Below are 19,318 nucleotides of genomic sequence, written 5' to 3'. Positions count from 1 at the left end.
TTGGTTAGTCTCTAAGGTGCCACAAGTACTCCTTTTCTTTTTGTTATCATGTGCTTTCTCAATCTTCTGTTCTCCAAACTAAACAAACCCAGTTTTTTCATAGGTCATATTTTCTAGACCGTTAATTATCTTTGTTTCTTTTCTCTGGACTTTCTCTAATTTGTCCATATCTTTCCTGAAATGTGACACCCTGAACTGGACACAATACTCCAGTTGAGGCCTAATCAGAGTAGAGCAGAAGAATTACTTCTCATGTCTTGCTTACAACACTCCTGCTAATACATCCCAGAATGACCTTTGCTTTTTTTGCAACAAGAATACCATAATGCCACTATATAAATCCAGAAGTATAACTGGGTTTAAAAAAAAAAGAACTAGATAAGTTCATGGAGGATAGGTCTATAAATGACCATTAGCAAAGATAGGGACGCAATCCCATTGTCAAGGCCACCCTAAACCTATATTAGAAGACAGGAGTGGAAGACAAGCATGGATCACTCCATAGTTGCTCTCTTCTGTATGGTCTCCGTGAAGCTCTGGTATCAGCGACTGTCGGAAACAGGATACTGGGCAAGATACACTATTGTCTGATCCACGACAGCAGCCTCTTATGTTCTTACGTTAATCGTGTACTGTTTTTTCCACAGGACCCTGCCTCAGTCAGTGCAGAGGGTGAACAGTGCTCTCTGAATGGAAGTTGCTCAGTATTCATTTTCATGCTAGCATTCAGTGTGTGGCCCCTGCCTAATTTACTACAATTAAACCCTGCATCGCATATAGGATTATTAAATTCCTCGTGGGCTTTTCTCATCATAGACACTCATCAGCATTGTAGCTTAGTGCTTCACACATAAATTACTTTATCTTTGCTAAATGTCTCTGAGGTAATTTGTTATCTCTGCTTTACAGATGGAGAACTGATGCACATCCCTTTTATGGCCCAACCTGTAAGGGGTGTGCTGTAATTTTGGGTGCTGAATTTGAGAAATCTAGGACTTTTTTTTTTTTTTTAGTATTTGGCATTTTTGTAGCTCTGTACATATTCAAAACACAACTTCCATTGATTTCAGCTGCAGCTCTGAGTATTGAACAATTCAGTGAACCCTCAAGTTGGGCATCCAGAAAATGCTGAACACACCGTTAGCAGTCACTTGTGACAAGTTTGGTTTAAGTGACTTGCCCAGTATCACATAGGAAATCTGTGGGAGAGGCAGGGATAGAATCCAGTTCTGCAGCATGGCATTTAATTGCCTTAACCATGAGACCATTCTTTCTCTTCCTGCAGTCTCCCTGCGTCCGCTTCACATATTTTAACTTCTACAACAAATGAAGCCAGGGTCTTACAGATAATAGCCTTTCATTCACGATACAATCTCATTTTGTACTCTTGAGTACCATTCATCCTATGCACTGAACAAGGAGCGGGTCTTGTGGGCAACACACAATTTGATCATGTAATTAAAGTCTGTATCACAATACTTAGGGGCCAAAGTAAGGTGGCATAGGCAACCTTAATTCTAGCATTTCCTAGCTTTTGAGTGCTTGACTTTGCAAAATTAGTTGTTGTGTAATTTTATGTAATTTCCTAAATTTTAAAAAAGCAAATTAAAAAAAGTCCATTAAGTGGAATGATATTGACCCTCCACATGCATCAGTAAGATGATTGGGACCTTTAGATGCACAGCACAGACCTCTCTCTATCACTTGAGCTAATGAAATACTTGGTTGTAGTAATAGATGGTTCTCCTTTATGCGGATAAGCCACTAGATAGGAAGAACTATTTTGCCAGTGGGTTTCACAGCTATTTACTAGATAACAGAGAAATGTACAGACTCAGGAATCAGGCTTGGAAGGATTAGATCTTTATCTGTAAATGTTGGTAAACATTACTGTGATGCTGGCAGATCAGGTGCCAGTTCATACCAAAGCTGCCCGCCTCACGGAACGCTTACAAATGTATAGCTGGAAACCAGTCTGACTTACCTGTGGGTTGGTATAGTTAAACTAGATATTAGTGTTATAAGAATGTGTTTAGACATTATGGAATGCTCATAGGATGCTATAGTGTATTAATCCTACTTATAATATCTGTATGACATTATATGAAGTTACATTGAGTGTTTGCATTGTAAAGTTCTGTAACTGAGTAACTCACCAAACAGGAAAAGTGGCATTAATTAAGGTAATGTGCTCCTCCTGCATACAAGATGGCCCACTGAAGGCAAATGAGGCATTGTGGCATCAAAGGACAGGGAGCTTGTCGTGATGGCTTCCTCACTCCTTCCAGGAAGGGGAAGCCTACCCATGAACTCATTCCATCACCCAGTGGCCCTGGAACATTTTTTAATAGTGGGGGTGCTGAAAACCAGCCCTCTTACCCCGTCCACATCCTCCCCCACCCCTCCCGTGATGGGGCTAGGAGCAGGGCCGTGTCTCCGAGAGTGGAGGACCCGGACACAGGTAAGGAGGCTGAGGCTGGGGCTATAGCTGGGGGTGGGTCCTGGAGCGGAGCCCTGGGCGGGGCCGGCAGCTGGGACCCCACATGCAGGGCTGGGAGCAGAGCCCTGTGTAAAACCGGGGGGTGCTGTAGCACCCCCTGCACCTCTACTTCCCATGCCTATGCCATCACCGATCAGCTTGGATGGGTGCGGGGGATAATAAAAATCCCTTAAAAGAAGAATCTACATCTCTTTATGCTGTCTGGACTCTGAGGGACACAGATTCCTAAATATAAGCAGGAGATCCCCATGCTGCTTGGCATGAGTCATCCCTAAAGGACATATAGAACGGCTTATTATAGAAGCTTATATTACCCTTTTAAATTTAAGATTGAAACTGATGTGTGTGTATCTGTTTCCTGTTTTAACCTTGTAAATAACTTATTTCTTAGTTACTAAATCTTTAGTTGATTTATTACAGGATTAGTTACAGGTGTTGTATCTGGTTTCAGATCTGAGTACAAATGACCTGGGGTAAGTGACTGGTGCTTTGGGATTGGGAGTAACCTAAATATTGATGTGATTTTTGGTGTAAGTGACCATCTATCATATAGTCCAGCTTGCCTGGGGGCAAGATATATTGGAATGCCCAAGGGGACTGTGACTTAATGTAAGACCATTATAGTGCTTTAGGAATCTTGTTACTGTGTTAGTGAAATCTAATTACAGAACCTAGAACCAGTTTGGGGTTTCTGCCATGCTTTTTGATAGTCTGCCCTGATGTTGGAAGCCATGGTTGTGAGCCACTCCAGACAGTGTGACAATCAGTTCCACCACACACACACAAACCAATGAAAAAAATATTTCCATCAATAATAATCATCAAAATTTACAGACAGGCAAAGTAAGAAAAATGCTGTTTCAGAACTTTAGTGTTTGATTTAAGGATACTTACTTCATATAGTTTGACGTGATATTGGCAATTTGTGCTTTAACAGTTATACAGCTTTATCTTTTTGAATCTCCTTGTCTACTGTTATTAAATACATATTGTATGACACCTCCCACTGACTGACCCACCCATAATTTCGTGCAACTGTGAAAATTTAAACAAGTACAAATAGAAAAAAAAGCTTAAAAACAAACATAGATATCTGTCAAATTATAAAACAATAAAAATCAAATTCTGCCAAGCTTAAACGTACCCTTTTAACATAGTTCCTGGGTCAGGTATTATTTTGGTGCAATACTGTTTACAAAGAATATATGCAAAGGCCTGTTCCCCTGAACACAGTAGGAATCAAACAGGAGTCAGTAACTTTGCTCATAGTTCCAAGCCTCTTTCCAGTCAGCATTCTGCCTCAAAATATTGTAAGAAAGCCTCTTGGCGTTCTCTCAGGGACATGTTTCTAGTGCTTCTCTTGTTGTCCGCTTCTGCTCTTCATCTCCACCAAAAAATATTCAGCACTCCAGCAGATAGCTCAGCATCTGAGGGTATGTCTACACTGGCAGAGTTACAGTGCTGGCAGTTAGAGCGCCGCTCAGAGAGCAATGAAGGGAAACCACTGTTGTGTGTTCACACTGTCAGCTGCCTGTGCAATAGCATGTTTATGCTTGCAGCACTTGCAGTGGTATTCAGAGCAGTGCACTATGGGCAACTATCCCACAGAGCATCTCTTCCTCTCCTGCCACTGAGAGTTGTGGGAAGGCGGAGGGTGTTGCGGAGCATCCTGGGTCCTGTCCCAATGCCCCGTGATGCATTGCTTCGCATCCCAGCAATCCCTGTGCTTCCATCCGCATTTGGCGCCATCTTTCAAGTACTGCGTGCTCTGCCTCTTTGGTCTGCAGGAATGGATTCTGCACTGTTGATCAGTATGCCGCTCACTCTCACTAACATGTCATGAGTGACAGTGGAGTTATTCCTTAAACTACAAAGGCAAGAGGAGTGCGACATTGATCTCGCCACGTGTAGTAGCTACGACACACGAGATTGCTTGTGGCATTCATGGAGGTGCTGACCACAGTGGAACTCCCCTTTTGGGCTCGGGAAACAAGCACTGAGTGGTGGGATCACATCGTCATGCGTGTCTGGGATGACAAGCAGTGGCTGCAGAACATTTGGATGAGGAAAGCCACATTCATGGGACTGTGTGATGAGCTCGCCCCAGCCTTGCGGCACAAGGACATGAGAATGAGATCTGCCCTGCCATTGGAGAAGCATGTGGCGATTGCACTGTGAAAGCTGGCTACTCCCGACTGCTACTGATTGGTCGCTAACCAGTTCGGAGTGAGAAAGTCAACTGTTGGACTCATGTTGACGGAAGTGAGCAGGGCCATTCATCACATCCTGCGCCGAAAGACCATGACTCTGGGCAACATGCGTGAGATTGTGGATGGCTTTGCATAAATGGGCTTCCCTAACTCTGGAGGGGCAATAGATGACACGCACATTCCACTTCTGGCATAAGACCACCTAGCCACTGAGTACATTAATCAGAAGGGGTATTTCTCTCTGGTTCTCTAGGCGCTTGTGGATCACCATGGGCATTTCAAGGACATTAACGCAGGCTGGTCCGGAAAGGTGCATGACACACGCTTCTTTCAGAACGCTGGACTGTGCAGGAAGCTGCACGCAGGGACTTTCTTTTTGGACCAGAAGATCACCATGGGGAAGCTGAAATGCCCATTGTGATTCTGGGAGACCCTGACTACCCCTTAATGCAGTGACTTAAGAAGCCATACATGGGCACCTTGACAGAAGCAACAAGCGGTTCAACAACAGGCTGAGCAAGTGCAGAATGACTGTTGAGTGTGCTTTTGGCCCGTTGGCGCTGCCTATATGGGAAGCTGGACCTGGCCGATGACAATATTCCTATGCTTATAGCCGCACGTTCTAGGCTACATAATATTTGTGAAGGAAAGGGTGAAAGCTTCACTCAGGGCTGGACCGCTGAGGCTCAGTGCCTGGAGGCTGAATTTGAACAGCCAGAGACTAGGGCTATTAGAGGGGCGCAGCGCGGGGCCATAAGGATCAGGGATGCCAAGTGGCAGCAATTTGAAGCTGAAAGCCACTAATATTTGTTGCTGTGCTTAGGAGTGCAGTGCTTGTAATGCTAGGAGGTGATTGTGATTGATGCAGACAAGGTACTATGAAGGTTTAAGATAATTGTCTGTTGCTTTGCAGGGCTCTGTTTGCTTTCAAGTAATAGAATAAAGATTTCTTTCAAATCAACACAATTCTTTTATTAAAAAACAACAACCGGAAGAGAGACAAACAAAAAAACACGTCAGCACTGAGGGGGATGGGGGTGGAGGGGGAGGGTAAGGGAAGGTCCCAAGAGGAGGTGGGGTCCCAGGATGGTTAAAGATTTGTGTATGTCCAGGTATATCCAGCCTTCTCCTTTTGGAGTACAGTGCAGCGGGTACTGTACTTCAACAGGGCTAAACTGCAGAGGGATGGGTGTTGAGTGCAATGGGTACTGGGAGTCCGCAGTGCCAGACTGTCAGGGGGAGGAGTGGAATGCTGCGGGTACAGACTGGAGCCAGAAGGTTGATAAGAGTGTCTGGGGGGGCACGTGGGAAAGAGTTTTGCGACAGCAGCTGCAAGGGCAGGTGGGCGCGGACCCGCTCGGTTTGCAGTGCTAGTATAGCCTAGAGCGTGTCCGTTTGGTGCTCCATAACATTTAAGAGCTGTTCCATGGCTTCACTCTGGTGCACGCATTCTTCTTTCGGTCCCTCTTCTCCCTGTCCTGCCACTCTTTCAGTTCCTGTTGTTTGGCCGTGGAATGCATCGTAACCTCACACAAAGTCCTCCATAGTTCTTCGTGGCCACTTTCTAATTCTGTGCAGCTGTTCAGCAGGCAATAACGAAGAGGGAGGCTGGGCTCCCAAGGTCATCTCTGTGAAGCCAAAACACAACATTTTACAGAAGCAGTGTTGTTTGCAACACAAAACACTGATTCAGTGATTTAAAACACAGCCACTATTCACATACCTGTCACTAACTGACTGACCCCAGGCAAGCACCCATGAGCCACAAGACCCCCAAAATGGTAAATAGCCGCAGGGACAGGGGAAATCAGTGTTCCGGACCCTACTGTACACTGGGCACATGGCTCTTGGGGAGAGCCAGCACTGTAGGGGGGCCTGATAATCATTCCTGTCCCCACATTTTCCACAGGCTGTGTTCATGATGAAAGATATCTCACTGCTGAGGGTGAGCAGGGAATCAAGGGAGGGTCTTCTTCAAGACTGTGGCTTCCGCCCTGGCCCTTATGCAGCTCATCTGTGTACAGCAATGTTCCCCTGCACCCAGTGACTGCAGAGTGGCGCAGGAAAGTATCTCCATGATAGTTTCCTGGAGATCTCTGAGGCAGATTCCTGTGATGTGACGGAATCAATCAACACTCTATTCCTAGGCATGTGGTGGTATGTGCTTCATACAGACGCAAACCTGCTTTCTGCAACCCTCCTGCCCGCAACAACTTGCTTCAGCGAATCCTAGAATCAAATCCGCTTACCAGGTGCCTCCTCTCCTGTTTGCACTTCACTAAGATCTGACAGCTGTGACTGGCTAGCCTCCTCCAGGGTAGAGAAGAGCTCCTGGCTGCAAGCATCTCTGACCTCCGAGTTGTCCTCTGCCTCTGGGTCCCCCTCGACATCCTTGTCCAAGATTTCCTCCTTCTGGCTCAGTCCACTCTTGACAGGCACACGAGCCACCGAAGTATCCACAGTGGCCTTCGCAGTGGAGGTGGGGTTGCCAAAAAGTATCACGTCCAGCTTTTTGTAGAACGGGCAGCTCGTGGGCGCAGCACCGGAGTGGCAGTTTGCCTCCCCGCGCCTTGTGGTAGGCCTTCCGCAGCTCCTTCATTTTGACCCTGCACTGCAGTATGTTCCGGTCATGGCCCCTTTCTGTCATGCATCGTGAAATCTGTCCATAGATATCATAATTCCTACAGCTGGAGTGCAGCGGAGACTGGACAGCCTCCTCTCCCCAAATGCTGATGAGGTCCAGCAGCTTGGCATTGCTTCAAGCCGGGGATCGCCTGGTGCGTGGTGCAGGCCTGGCTACCTGGAAAGATGCGCTGAGACCATTGTATGTGTCACCGAGCCAACAGGAAGGGGACTTTCAAAATTCCAAAGGAATTTACGGGGTTGGGATGACAGTTGGTCACGTGAAAGCAGGACAGCAGGGTTAAAACCGATGACCAGAGAAGCAAGAACAGGCATTGTGGGACATCTCCTGGAGGCTGATCGCAGCACCATAATGGACCAGGGTGTCCATACTGGCACCGCAGCGCCGTACCCCCGGCGTAGGAAGCTCAACGCTGCTCGTCGGGGTGGGTTTTTTTACAGCGCTGCAACTGCGCAGTTTCTGCGCACTCAGTGGCTTGGCCGTGTGACCCCTCGGGAGTTACAGCGCAGAAAGCTGCTTTACTGCACAGAAACTTGCCAGTGTAGACAAAGCCTGAATGCTCAGCTGCCTGTGTTTTGGGTGGTGGCTCCTATTGTTTCAGCTACCTTTCTCCAAAAAGGAGCTTAACTGCTTCTTACATGTATCCTGAATGAAAGGCAGCTGTCATGCCCACCACCTTCAACAAGGTTTCACCCAACCTCTATTATAACAATGGATTCAATAATACCCATGAAAATCTGGATACTTGGGGCTTCTCGCTACTAACCTGTTTCCACGTTGAAAACTGTTTATTCCTGTTTTTTGTCTCTTAGCCAGTTTTTAATTCATTACAGATCTTTACCTCTCACCTAGTGACTTTCGTTTCCTTAAGAGCCTCTTGTGAGGGACTTTATGAAAGGCTTTTTGAAAGTCTAATAAATTATATCTACCAGTTTTCCCTCAAAGAATTCTGTTAGGTTGGAGAGGCATGCTTTTCCTGTATAGAAGCTCTACTGGTTATCTGTATCACGTAATGCCATCTTTAATTATTTTTGCAGCTAATTTACCTGGTACTGAAATAAGGTTTACTGGTCTGTAATCCCTTGCATCCTTCTAGTGCCTGTTTTAAACTAGGTACAGCACTGGTTACCCTCCAGTGTAGAAGCTGATTTTAATGATAGATTATTTGAGGGGGTTTTAGCAGCTCAGCCATTTAATTCCTTCAGAATTCTTGGATAAATACCTTTCACCCTCTGTGATTAATTACAATGTAGTATTTGTTCTAACACCTTCTTTTTGAAATATCAATCTCTAACAGACAAAAACTAGCTCTGGGGTAGCTACTGTGGTCTCTCCATCTTGGTAAAAACTAATGCCAAAAAATAGTATAGCTTCTCTGCAATCTCCTTACCGATGAAGTGCGCTGTAGCTCAGAAAAAGCTTATGCTCTAATAAACTTGTTAGTCTCTAAGGTGCCACAAGTACTCCTTTTCTTCTTACCCACCTTGTTTGCTTTTTTAAGTACTCTGTATTTGTGTGTGTCCCTGGTTCTTCATATTTTGTCAAAATAACCCAATATAATCACTCCAGTTTTAATTAGTTTGATAATTTATTTCAAAATACCTGTCAACAAGTATGTCAACAATATAGACAACAACAACAAAAAGATTCCCCCAGGAGCAGAGAGTTAAACCCTTACAACAACCCAGTTCTAGTTAGGGGGTGCTGGACGAGGCTGCCTGGGGCCCCTCAGAGCCCAAACACCCACAACTCCCTCCCTCCAGAGCCCAGCTATGGAACACCTCCCGCACCCCCAGAGCCCAGACACCTGCACCCATCCCTCCCACTAGAACCCAGCTGTGGAGATGCCCAGAGCTTTTACTCCCCCCAGCTTCTTTACTGTACCACTAGGGGATGTGATGCGGTGTGGCTCTGTCCTTCCTCACCTTTTGCCAGAGCCGGGTCTCCTGGACCCTCTCCCGTCCCCAGGTGGATGAGGATCAAGCCAGGCAGTCAGAGCATGCAGAGCCTCCATCCCTGCAGGGCTGACCTGCCGCTCACTCCGAGCGGGGCTCTGCAGAGAAGACATGACATTCTGGGCAGAACATTAATTCTGAACTAATTCTGCACTGTGAAGTGGTGCAGAATTCCCCCAGGAGTACCTACAGGACTACACTGCCAGGCAATCTGCCTGAGAGGCATTTATACTGGAGGCTAGATCCACAAAGGACCCTAGGTGTTGCAATGGTCAGCTTTCAGTGCCTAACTTTTAGGTACCTTGGCATCCAGTGGAATCCACAGCCCTGTGTTAGGTGCCCAGACTCCCTATACAGTGAAAGGGGAGAGTTCGGTTCCTAAGAATGCGTCTACAAAAGCCAGCCTGATAAGCAGGGAGCCACCTCAACCAGCCAAGAAATGCCAAGGAGAAGGATGTGGCCTACGACTCATCTCTCAAAGGCAGCTAGGTAATTTAGGCTTGGTCTATACTAGAAAATTAGGGCAGCATAACTACATTGCTCTAGGGTGGGAAAAGTCCTCACCCCTGAGTGACATAGTTAAGCTGACCTAAGTCCCCGTGTAGACAGTGCTAGGTCAATGGAAGAATTCTTGCGTCAACCTAGCTACTGTCTCTTGGTGAGATGGATTACCTATGCCTGTGGGAGAATCCCTCCCATTGGTGTAGGTAGTTGTCTGTGCTGTAGCATTTTAAGTGAAGACAAGCCCTCAATCTCCAGTGGAGAAGGTACCTAAGCTTTCTTTTGTAAGAAATACTATTAAAGGAGGTGGTGCTCCCCCTTATAAACTTTAGCCTAATGCTTAAAGTAGTCCTCTACGATGTGTGAGAGCCGAGTTCAATTTCCCGTCCATCTGATGTAGAGTAGAGATTTGAACATAGGTCTCCTGCTTTCCTACCAGAGTGCTGCAGCCATTGGGCAAGGGTGGGGGATGACTTCAGTCTCTCCGGATGAAGTGATTCCACTATGTATAGTAACTAAATAGTCACTGACCCAGAGAGCAAGTGAGAATACCTCTCTAGCCCAGTGATTAGGCCACTCAGCTATGATAGGAGATCCTAGTTCAAGGCCCCCTGGTCTAATTAATATTTACTTATTTATACTCAGTGGAACAGCTTCAACAGGAGAGACTGAGAGAGTCATACTACAGAATACCCCATAGCACACTGGTGAGGGTACCCTCCCTTCTATGAAGGGGGGATCTAAGCTTTTCCACATCAGGTAGAGGGGAGAAATGAAGGTGGGTTTCCCTCATCCTGAGTGCCCTAATCTCTTGGATAGAAATTATAAGGGACGCACCTCCTCTGCTGGCTGTTTTCTGTGGAGTTAGGGGTGCTCTGACAGCATCTACTAGATTGGGCCCTGCATGCAAGAGAGGTGAGGCAGTGCCTAGTTTGACAATCCTGCTGGGGTCTGTGAGTGCGGTGGGCACCGAGACTAAGGTGGCTGTGTACACGCTCACTTGCAGAAACTTAGGTACCTAGGGAACTTTACCAGCAGGAATGTAAGTGCCTACAGAGTTAGGCAGCACCTGGGCAAGGGTTTTGAAGGTCTCACTGTCACTTATATTTTGGATTTAGGTGCTTATATCATTCTGTGGATCTAGCTCTGGGTTCTTTCCCCTGACCATGCTCAGCTGCGTTACTTGTTGGCTTTTATGAGGACCAGATGATCTTGCTTTCAACTGATCCCTGGCTTCACAACATCAGCTTAAAGAGGGAATGTTCTAAGATGACACTGGGCTAGTCAAATATTTTACTGTAAAACGGTATGTGTGAACACTACATTCAATGAGCGCTCTTTCAGTGCGGGGCACTTTTACTGTTCTAATCTGGAAGAAAGTTTTTCTTGCATGGTTTATATCTAGGTATTGGAGTGTTCTATTTATTACTATCATCCCATTAATGTCAGAAATTCCTGTCATGTTTGGATTCTCTTCTATTGCCAAACGTAGTTAGAATCATAGAATCATAGAATATCAGGGTTGGAAGGGACCTCAGGAGGTCATCTAGTCCAACCCCCTGCTCAAAGCAGGACCAATCCCCAATCAAATCATCCCAGCCAAGGCTTTGTCAAGCCTGACCTTAAAAAAGTTCATCTTGTTTTACTTTTAGATTTTTTGCACTGGGGTCTAGACTCTTATAATGGTATGAATAAAATTGTGCCTATTTTCATGTGACAGTTGCTAAGAGAGCTATCAGTCTCAGACTGACTCTCATATGCTTATTCACTGTCCTGGACAGTGATTTTGGCATGTTCATTGGCTGCCACCTCTACATTTGTGAAACTCACATTTTTATCTGTTGGCCTATGTCTGAGTAGCAAAGAGCCACAGAATCTTTAGAAATGTTGTGGATATTGACACATATCAATGCATTATAATTGTTGAAAATGCTACTGGAATTACTATGGTTCAATTAAATTGAAAAAACTTATTTAAAGGGCAAATTAAACAGGCAATCTTAAACAAATCTAAAGAAACAAATTATGAGCGAGACACTCCTGAGCTAAAATAAAAGCAACCAAAGACATTGGAAAATTAACAGAAAACAAGTTTCCTTAGGAAGCGGATATCGCAGAATAGTCTTTGTGAAGGGGTAGTCTGTCCCTTCAGCATAGGATTCCTAGGGGTCAGCCCACCCCTATCTGCATATATACAGACACATATAGGAGATATTGATAGAGGGGACGCAATCCCAGGGATGACTGGTGCTTGGGAGGAAATCCCATCATTGTGTCTTTAAGAACCTGGGGCAAGGCTTCCACTCATTCAACCAATTGTGGGATGAGCTGGGAGAAGAGGACCAACATAACTGGAGATGGGTACTTGCTTAACCCTCTGAGGACTAATAGGGGTGGGGGAAGGGGCTAGCTGAAGGAAAAGCTGGCTAAATTACAAATCAGCTTTCAGGAAGAGACCTGAGGACTCCTGGCTTAAGGAAACAGGAAATAGCTGCCTGAATTACCCAGCCCTAGGAGGAGAGCTGAGGCTCCTTCTGTAAGAAGAGACAGAAAGACTGTTTCATTGATAAATACTCTGCTCCAGGAGGAGAGCTGGGTATTCCTGGTTTGAGGAGAGAGAGAGGGACTGTCTAACTACTTACAACCCAACTCCAAGGAGGAGTTGGAAACTTCTGTTTTGAGAGAGAGTTACCATTTTGAAATACAGCCCCCATTCCAGGAAGTGGGTGAGGGTTTCCTGAACAGGGGTTAGAGCTGACCAGGACTCTTATGTGGACACAGGATGGGGTGGACTGAGGCAGCTAATAAAGTGAGTTACACTTTGTAGAAAGACTTAATAAATCAGGCCCTATGAAGGGGGTACATTGTTTGAACCAGTTTCATTTGGGTGACAACTGAAAGGACATGAAGGGGTGCTGTGTGACATATACCTGCAGGGTCATGAATGGGTGTGCTGGAAGGCAGTATTCCATGACAGTCATAAATAGATATAATGCTAGAAGACAGAGAAATCTAATGCAGAATGTATCACTTATAGCTGATGCACAACAAGCTCAAACTCATCCTCCATTTCTTCTTCAGCCTTACTCAACCAGTCAGCCATCTGGATGAGAGCAAAGGAAGATGGTGGACCTGAATCCATTAAACAATAAAGACAAACAGTTCTACCTTGAGCAATCTGGGGGTGAAATCGTATCTACAGATAGGGTAGATCTTTATCATCTGGCTATACAAGACAAGGGTTGAATGTGAGTACTGATGGACCTTAATTCCTCATTAGTTCTCTTTTATGAGAAGGGAAGGGCATTATACTCTACTACTGATCTTGAATTGTAGGAAGCATAAAAATATTTCTTGAGCCATGAAACCCCATTTTCTCACTAATGGAGTCCATCTGCTTTGAACTTTCTTGTAAGTTAGACTGGGCACAGCATGCAGCTTGAAGAAGCACTGCTAACATGGCATGGACTTTAACAGACTACTCTAGTTTGTCAATGTTTGCTCATGAAGAAAGCAAAGCTCACCCTTAGAGAAGTCTTATTTTGTCATTATTTAATTAATGACAAGAAAAATAAGTCAGTTTCCTGACCCCTTATCTTCAGATTCACCCCTTGAAGAAGTCTTCACTCCTGAAGACTTTCCCCAAAATGTATACAAGTGCTGTTTTTGGGGACAGTTCTCTTGTCAAAGAATTACAGGAAAAAGTCAATGTGCTCTTTCGTCTTGTCACTAGTCCATTTTTGTATGCTTGTGGGTGAGGATGGGCACTGGCATGTGACTAATATCTTTTAAACCTAGTTGGATTAATCACTCAGTATGTCTGAGATTTTTCAGACTAAGGCTGAACCTGCCTTGCAGTAACAGAGTCTTCAAGATGGGACATTAAGAACTCCAGTTTTGGCAGAATCAAATCACAATCTAACTTGAAGAAAAAAGTTTAAAAAAAAGGGTAAAGGAATTTTTGTGTCCTCTGATTATTGGATAAAAAAAATGCTCTTTTCCTTTCACATTTATCCTTTTCTTCTCTTCTTAACACCTGTTTTTTAGGGTTTGATCTAAAGCCCAATGAAGTCAATAGGAAAGTCTTTTAATTTATTTCAGTAGGCTTTGGATCAGTCCCTTCTGCCAGTTTTACTGCATTTTTTACACTGCTTTATTTCCCCTTTTATCTAATAAAAGTGTGTGTAGGCTTTTACTCAACAGAGAGAGCTCTGAACTACTTGTAGAAAAGGATGTTGTATGTTTTGTTTAGAAGTATACACACACTGATACTGGAAACTACTTGTGATAGCTAAAGAGTGAATTATTCTTACAAGTCAGATTTTTTCTGCACTGTTTTCTGTAATTTTTTAAAATAAATCTTAAAGGCATTGTTTTGGGAGTTCCAGTGGAGTGCATGCAATTCAAACCGCTTCTGTTCACTCATTAGCTTAACAAAAATTCTTGTATAGTTACTTTATATCTGATAGCAGTTTCTGTAAGTCATTCTGAGGCAAGAGGATTCCATGTTAAACTTGGTATTTAAGATTTAATGTAAGGAAAGTTTGCAGCAGTTTGTGGTGCCTTATCCAAGGACTTTGCCAATTACATCTTTTTTCTATATTGGGGATTCTCAGTCTTGAGATATGTAATTCCACCGCAACTTGGCACTTTACTCTTCCTCTCCACCTGAAAATGCACACACTTGATATCCTTACTTTTGGCAAAGAAGGGAAGGATGTTCAGCTTCCTTCTAATGCTATCACTACTGCTTCTCGCATGCCCAGAAGAGTGTCTATAGAGCTATGCCTGGCATCCTCTACAGCAGACTATGCCTCTGAATATCCAAGGTCAAAGAGCAGATTTCTGTATTTGGGCATTGCAAGTTATGCCTCAGTGTAGGTGCAAAGTGGTCTAAGGATCAATTCCTGGTCCAGCTCTCTAGAATTGATGTTAGGGAACTTTTGCTATTAGAATGTCTCCAGAAACAAAGTAAATTGTTCTGTCTTTTTAAAAGGGGGAAGATACCTTATCAGAGCTAGGTATTATTTGCCTGACTGAGTTTTCTCTCCATCTCCATCAAAGCTTGAACAGTACTGGCACTTCTGCCTTCTCAAGCAGAGCTCAGTGTAACTGGACCACATCTAATGCCTGTACAATGCAAATGAAGATTGAAACGGTTGTTTCCTTCTAGGTGTGTGACTAAATGCTCAAAAGGGATATTTTTCCTTAGATCCTCAGGAGGATGGAACTTCTCTAAAAGGACCTGTTGGTTTGTTTTCACTGATGACTGAGTCAACCTTTGAACTAAAGCTGGGAACGGTAGTGATGAGTGTCTTCCTCTAAAACAGAGAAGAATATTCTGCAATATGACCTGTGCAGTGTGTTCTGAATGCGACATGAACATAGGTTTTCACCAGAGTCACAAATACAATGCCAACAAATTTTCTTGTAACTATTTTGCAACAAGATGATAATAAAACAGCTATTGCTTGAACTTAAATAATTTGCGATCCAGTGACTTTTATCATTTTAAAAGAATCGTGCCAAGTTTCTGCCTCATAGGTTCACAATCATCGCATTTCTAAATACAATTATATATTCAGATATCTTTTAAGGAATGACCCTGTGTGTATGCATGTTAAGGGATTTGACTCTGTCTTAGCCTTATGGGGCAGCTATGTGAATACCTACCTATCGGAAGCTGCAAAGAATTAAGAATTTTGATGTGTCAGAAGCTCTTACTGCCACCAGATGAGCAATACAGATTTTGGGGTGGGAGCAATGTAATATCTGTTCCCCTTGTAAAAAAGTTTGAGCAAAGTGAAGTATGAAATCGTTTTTAAAATACTTTCTTCATTATCATGCCATGTTAGATGTGGCACTAGCTTGGTTAATGGGTTAATGTGATGATTTGGCACAATTAGTTATATACAGAAGTGAAAAGCTGTAGAGAATGCATTCAAACATCCTGCTATGGATATTCAGCAAACCACATGTCTACAGTTGCTATGGTAAGCATCAAAAATCAAAATGATTTATGCAGTTTTAATGGCTACATTGACAATGTTGGAAGCCTTTTTCTTTTGTAGTGTGTGTGCAAAGTTTCTCCACTGATTTAAAACTAAGGATGCCAAATGTTCTTAAAAATAATCAGTTAAAAGAGTGAACAGACACTTAATTTTAAAAATGATATGATTACAATAAAGCTATATGTAACATTTTATTTTTCCTTTTAAATGAATCAATACTAGCCTTTTTGTCTGGATATAGAGTAAAAGAGTTAACCAAATGCTGTAAATGTATACATCTCTGGTGGCTTTCTTTGAAAAAATATTACATTTCATGGTACTTTAAAAAGTGTGCTTTCTGTGTGTATTTAATCACATTTCCCAACTTTAGCAAGACAGGGTGAATACACAACGAAACATGTTTCCCTCTCTAATGCTCCCTACAGGTGTATACTCTGCAGATGGCTCTGTCATGCAAATAACTTAAATATCATAGAGCCTGAAATTGTCTTGTAGGAGTTAGAAAAGTATATAAATTACCAGGAACTAAAAATATGGGGTTGATCCCTTATTGGAGAGGATTATACCCTACCTTTTCAAAAGGAAGAACTCAGTAATCTATCATTTGGGTTTTTTCCATCCCTACTGTGATCCTATATAGCGAGGACAGCCAGTGCAACTCCCTTGCCTTCCGTGGAGCCAAATCTGACTCAGTGCTCCTGAGCCTACATCATTAAACAAAACACTTTGGACTGGAGGACAAATTATTTCACTGTGTAGCCTGTCCTGTGGGTTTCATCAGGATTTAAACTGGTAGCCTCAATAGTAAACATTTAGTTTGGAGCACACAAAAAAATTAAGTCCTTTAGAAAAACAAAACTAACGTTCATGCTCCTATGCAGTGTTGTAGCTATGTTGGTCCTAGAATATTAGAGAATAATAGCTAATGTCTATGCTCCTGGCATATAGCTGACGGAAACAGTGGTGCTGAATGAACAGCTCCCTGTTTATGCAAGAAAACCAAGGGATAGGAGAAAAATCTAGTAGAGCTTGTTTATTCAGTCCCAGTCTAAGACATGAATTGAAACTCCGTATTGTAACCAACCTCTTCCTTACGTGGGGAAAATGAGACTTTCTGCAACTCTTCTATAAGTTACTGTTTTACTGTTATCTGCAGGTTAGTCTGAGTGAGTTCTCCAAGAGCATTTGAATTAAACATTCATGGAAAAGTATCTGTGGGCAAAATGTTCAAACCTCAATATAACACCTAAAGTTAAGTTCCTAAATCTTTATTTAGGCATCTAAACTACTGTCCTTATTTTGAGTAAAATAAAAATGTTATTTTGAACATCTGCAGCTCCTATTGATTATCGTGAGAGCCAGGATTTCTCAGTACCTCTGAAAAATGAGGATACCTTCTATCTAGATGTCTAAATATGGATTAGGTACCCAGGTTTAAAAATTTTGGCCTCAGACACTGAAAAGAGAAGAATGGGGGAAAAGAAAGGAGAAGAAGGTTAAGAACAGAAGGAAAAATGGAAGGGGAGGAAAGAGTGGGGTAGAAGAGGCAAGAAAAAAGCGATGTAGACTCACATTATAATCCAAAACCACAGTGCAAAAGAACTGACATACAACACTTTCTGGTGGCAGCACCACTGTTGCTCTGCCCTCTAGATTTATCTTGACAAAAGAACCTCCTCAATGGTAGTCTAGCCTTGTAGTTCAGATTTGCCTGTTACCTATTCTATAGACATAGTTAGTACTTAATTGACAAATAATATAATTCCTGTGTTTAAACTAGGAACTGTTGTTACTGTTATTACATCACAGCTGTGCCTAAATGCCTCCAAACAAGATGTGGGCCCCATTGTTTTGGAAATACACATTAAGAGCCATTGCTCTGAAGACCTTATAGTAAAAATATATAAAACAGCTGATGGGGGAGGGAAATGTAGTATTATCCCCATTGTACAGATGGGGATCTGAGACACAGAGACTAAATCCCTTGCCCAAGGTCACATAGGGAGTTTGTAGTGAAGGACTGAACCCAAATCTCCTGAGTCCCAACACAGTCTCTTAAACATAAGACCACCCTTCTCCATCAGTTCACACATGCAGTGTTTCTTGTAAATCAAACTGAAATTGTTAGATATTTTGCTTCGACAAAAAGAACAGAGATCTCCTCCTCCTGTGTAGATGTGGATTTGTCTAAAATCGTCCTAAGCATTACAGTGATTATTTCTCATGTGATGTCAGAGCAGGGAGGCTTGTACTGACAAAAGTGCAGAAATAGTAATGCTCCATGGCTGGAATTGCCCAAAGGGTATCCTGGTTTTCCCCTAAAGATCTTTCCCAAAATGAATGGAATGCTACAGCTCTTTATTTTAAACTGGAAGAAATCAATCCCGTGTTCTCAACAGCACAGTGAAAATTAACATGTAATATAAAAAAGCTAAGAAGGCAAGAGAACCTTATTACTCTTGTCAAAAATAAAATTTGCTACTGATCTTCAGTCGCTAAGACAGGCACATCAATTATTTACGGATACAGAGTGTTAAATATTAAATATTTCTGCCTGGGACTGTGTAAAGGTAAAACCAGAAGTGTGAACTTGTCCAAATCATAAAAGTGGTTTTGTGGACCTGGACAAAATAGACCTATATGGACTACCTTTCTTTATCGAACTATAAACTGGAAAAAAAATCCGTATGAACTATCATGTTTAGTGTTTAAGTGATGTGCATGGTCTATAGTTAACGTTTCTCTAAAGGGCTGTTTCTGTCAGGAAAACAATGCACCATATCTTCTAAAAATATAACTTAGCATAACTTTATCTTAATACCTACACCAATATGATGTCCTTCACTTTAGCGTTGTTTACTTTTATGCAAAACTTGGTATGCACATTTGTAAAATTTGATCTGAATGACCATACCTTTCTCTTTCATGTGGTGCTGAAAAATGCAATTCCATACAATACTTAGCAACGTTTCAGCATCCTCCAAGAGCTAGTCACACACAATTAATTCATCTCCACTAACCTCAAACACCTGCTTAGAATAACTTCTGTTGACTTCATGGATCGGGAGATGGTCTCGTGCTTACCATGTGCTCATAAAGATAAGAATTATGCACAAAATTAGTTCTTTTTAATAGATAATGGAATTATTAAAATTAGAATTAACTTTTATGTTTATAGGTTTCAGAGTAGCAGCCGTGTTAGTCTGTATTTGCAAAAAGAAAAGGAGTACTTGTGGCACCTTAGAGACTAACAAATTTATGACTCTTTTCAAATTCGTTCCTGGTTAAGCAGAGGAACCTGCAACCAAGTGTTATAATTTAAACTTGTATAATACCTTTTCCTGTCCAAGCATTTTTAAAAGCTTTATAATAAAATTAACAGTTAATACACCTGGAGAATTAATGATTAATCAGAATCAGTTAAAAGCATCAGAATGTACATAGGTCTTAACCACAGACACTAGGATGGGATTTCATTGCTGATTCCACAAAACCAG

General features: G+C 42.7%; 1 long non-coding RNA gene across 1 annotated transcript in view; it reads right to left on the bottom strand.

The window, feature by feature from the left end:
* Nucleotides 1–5,888: 5,888 nt before the first annotated feature.
* The window catches only part of LOC119563962, a 29,907-nt gene continuing 16,477 nt past the window's right edge, over nt 5,889–19,318 (bottom strand). The window contains exons 5-6 of the long non-coding RNA XR_006286430.1: nt 9,280–9,407; nt 5,889–6,338 (exon numbers count right to left, since the gene is read on the bottom strand). This is a non-coding gene — a long non-coding RNA (uncharacterized LOC119563962). The remainder of the gene's footprint in view (nt 6,339–9,279; nt 9,408–19,318) is intronic.

Source organism: Chelonia mydas, chromosome 18 (assembly GCF_015237465.2).
Source record: "Chelonia mydas isolate rCheMyd1 chromosome 18, rCheMyd1.pri.v2, whole genome shotgun sequence".
Lineage (NCBI taxonomy): Eukaryota > Metazoa > Chordata > Testudines > Cheloniidae > Chelonia > Chelonia mydas.
This window is presented reverse-complemented; position numbering and strand designations above follow the sequence as displayed.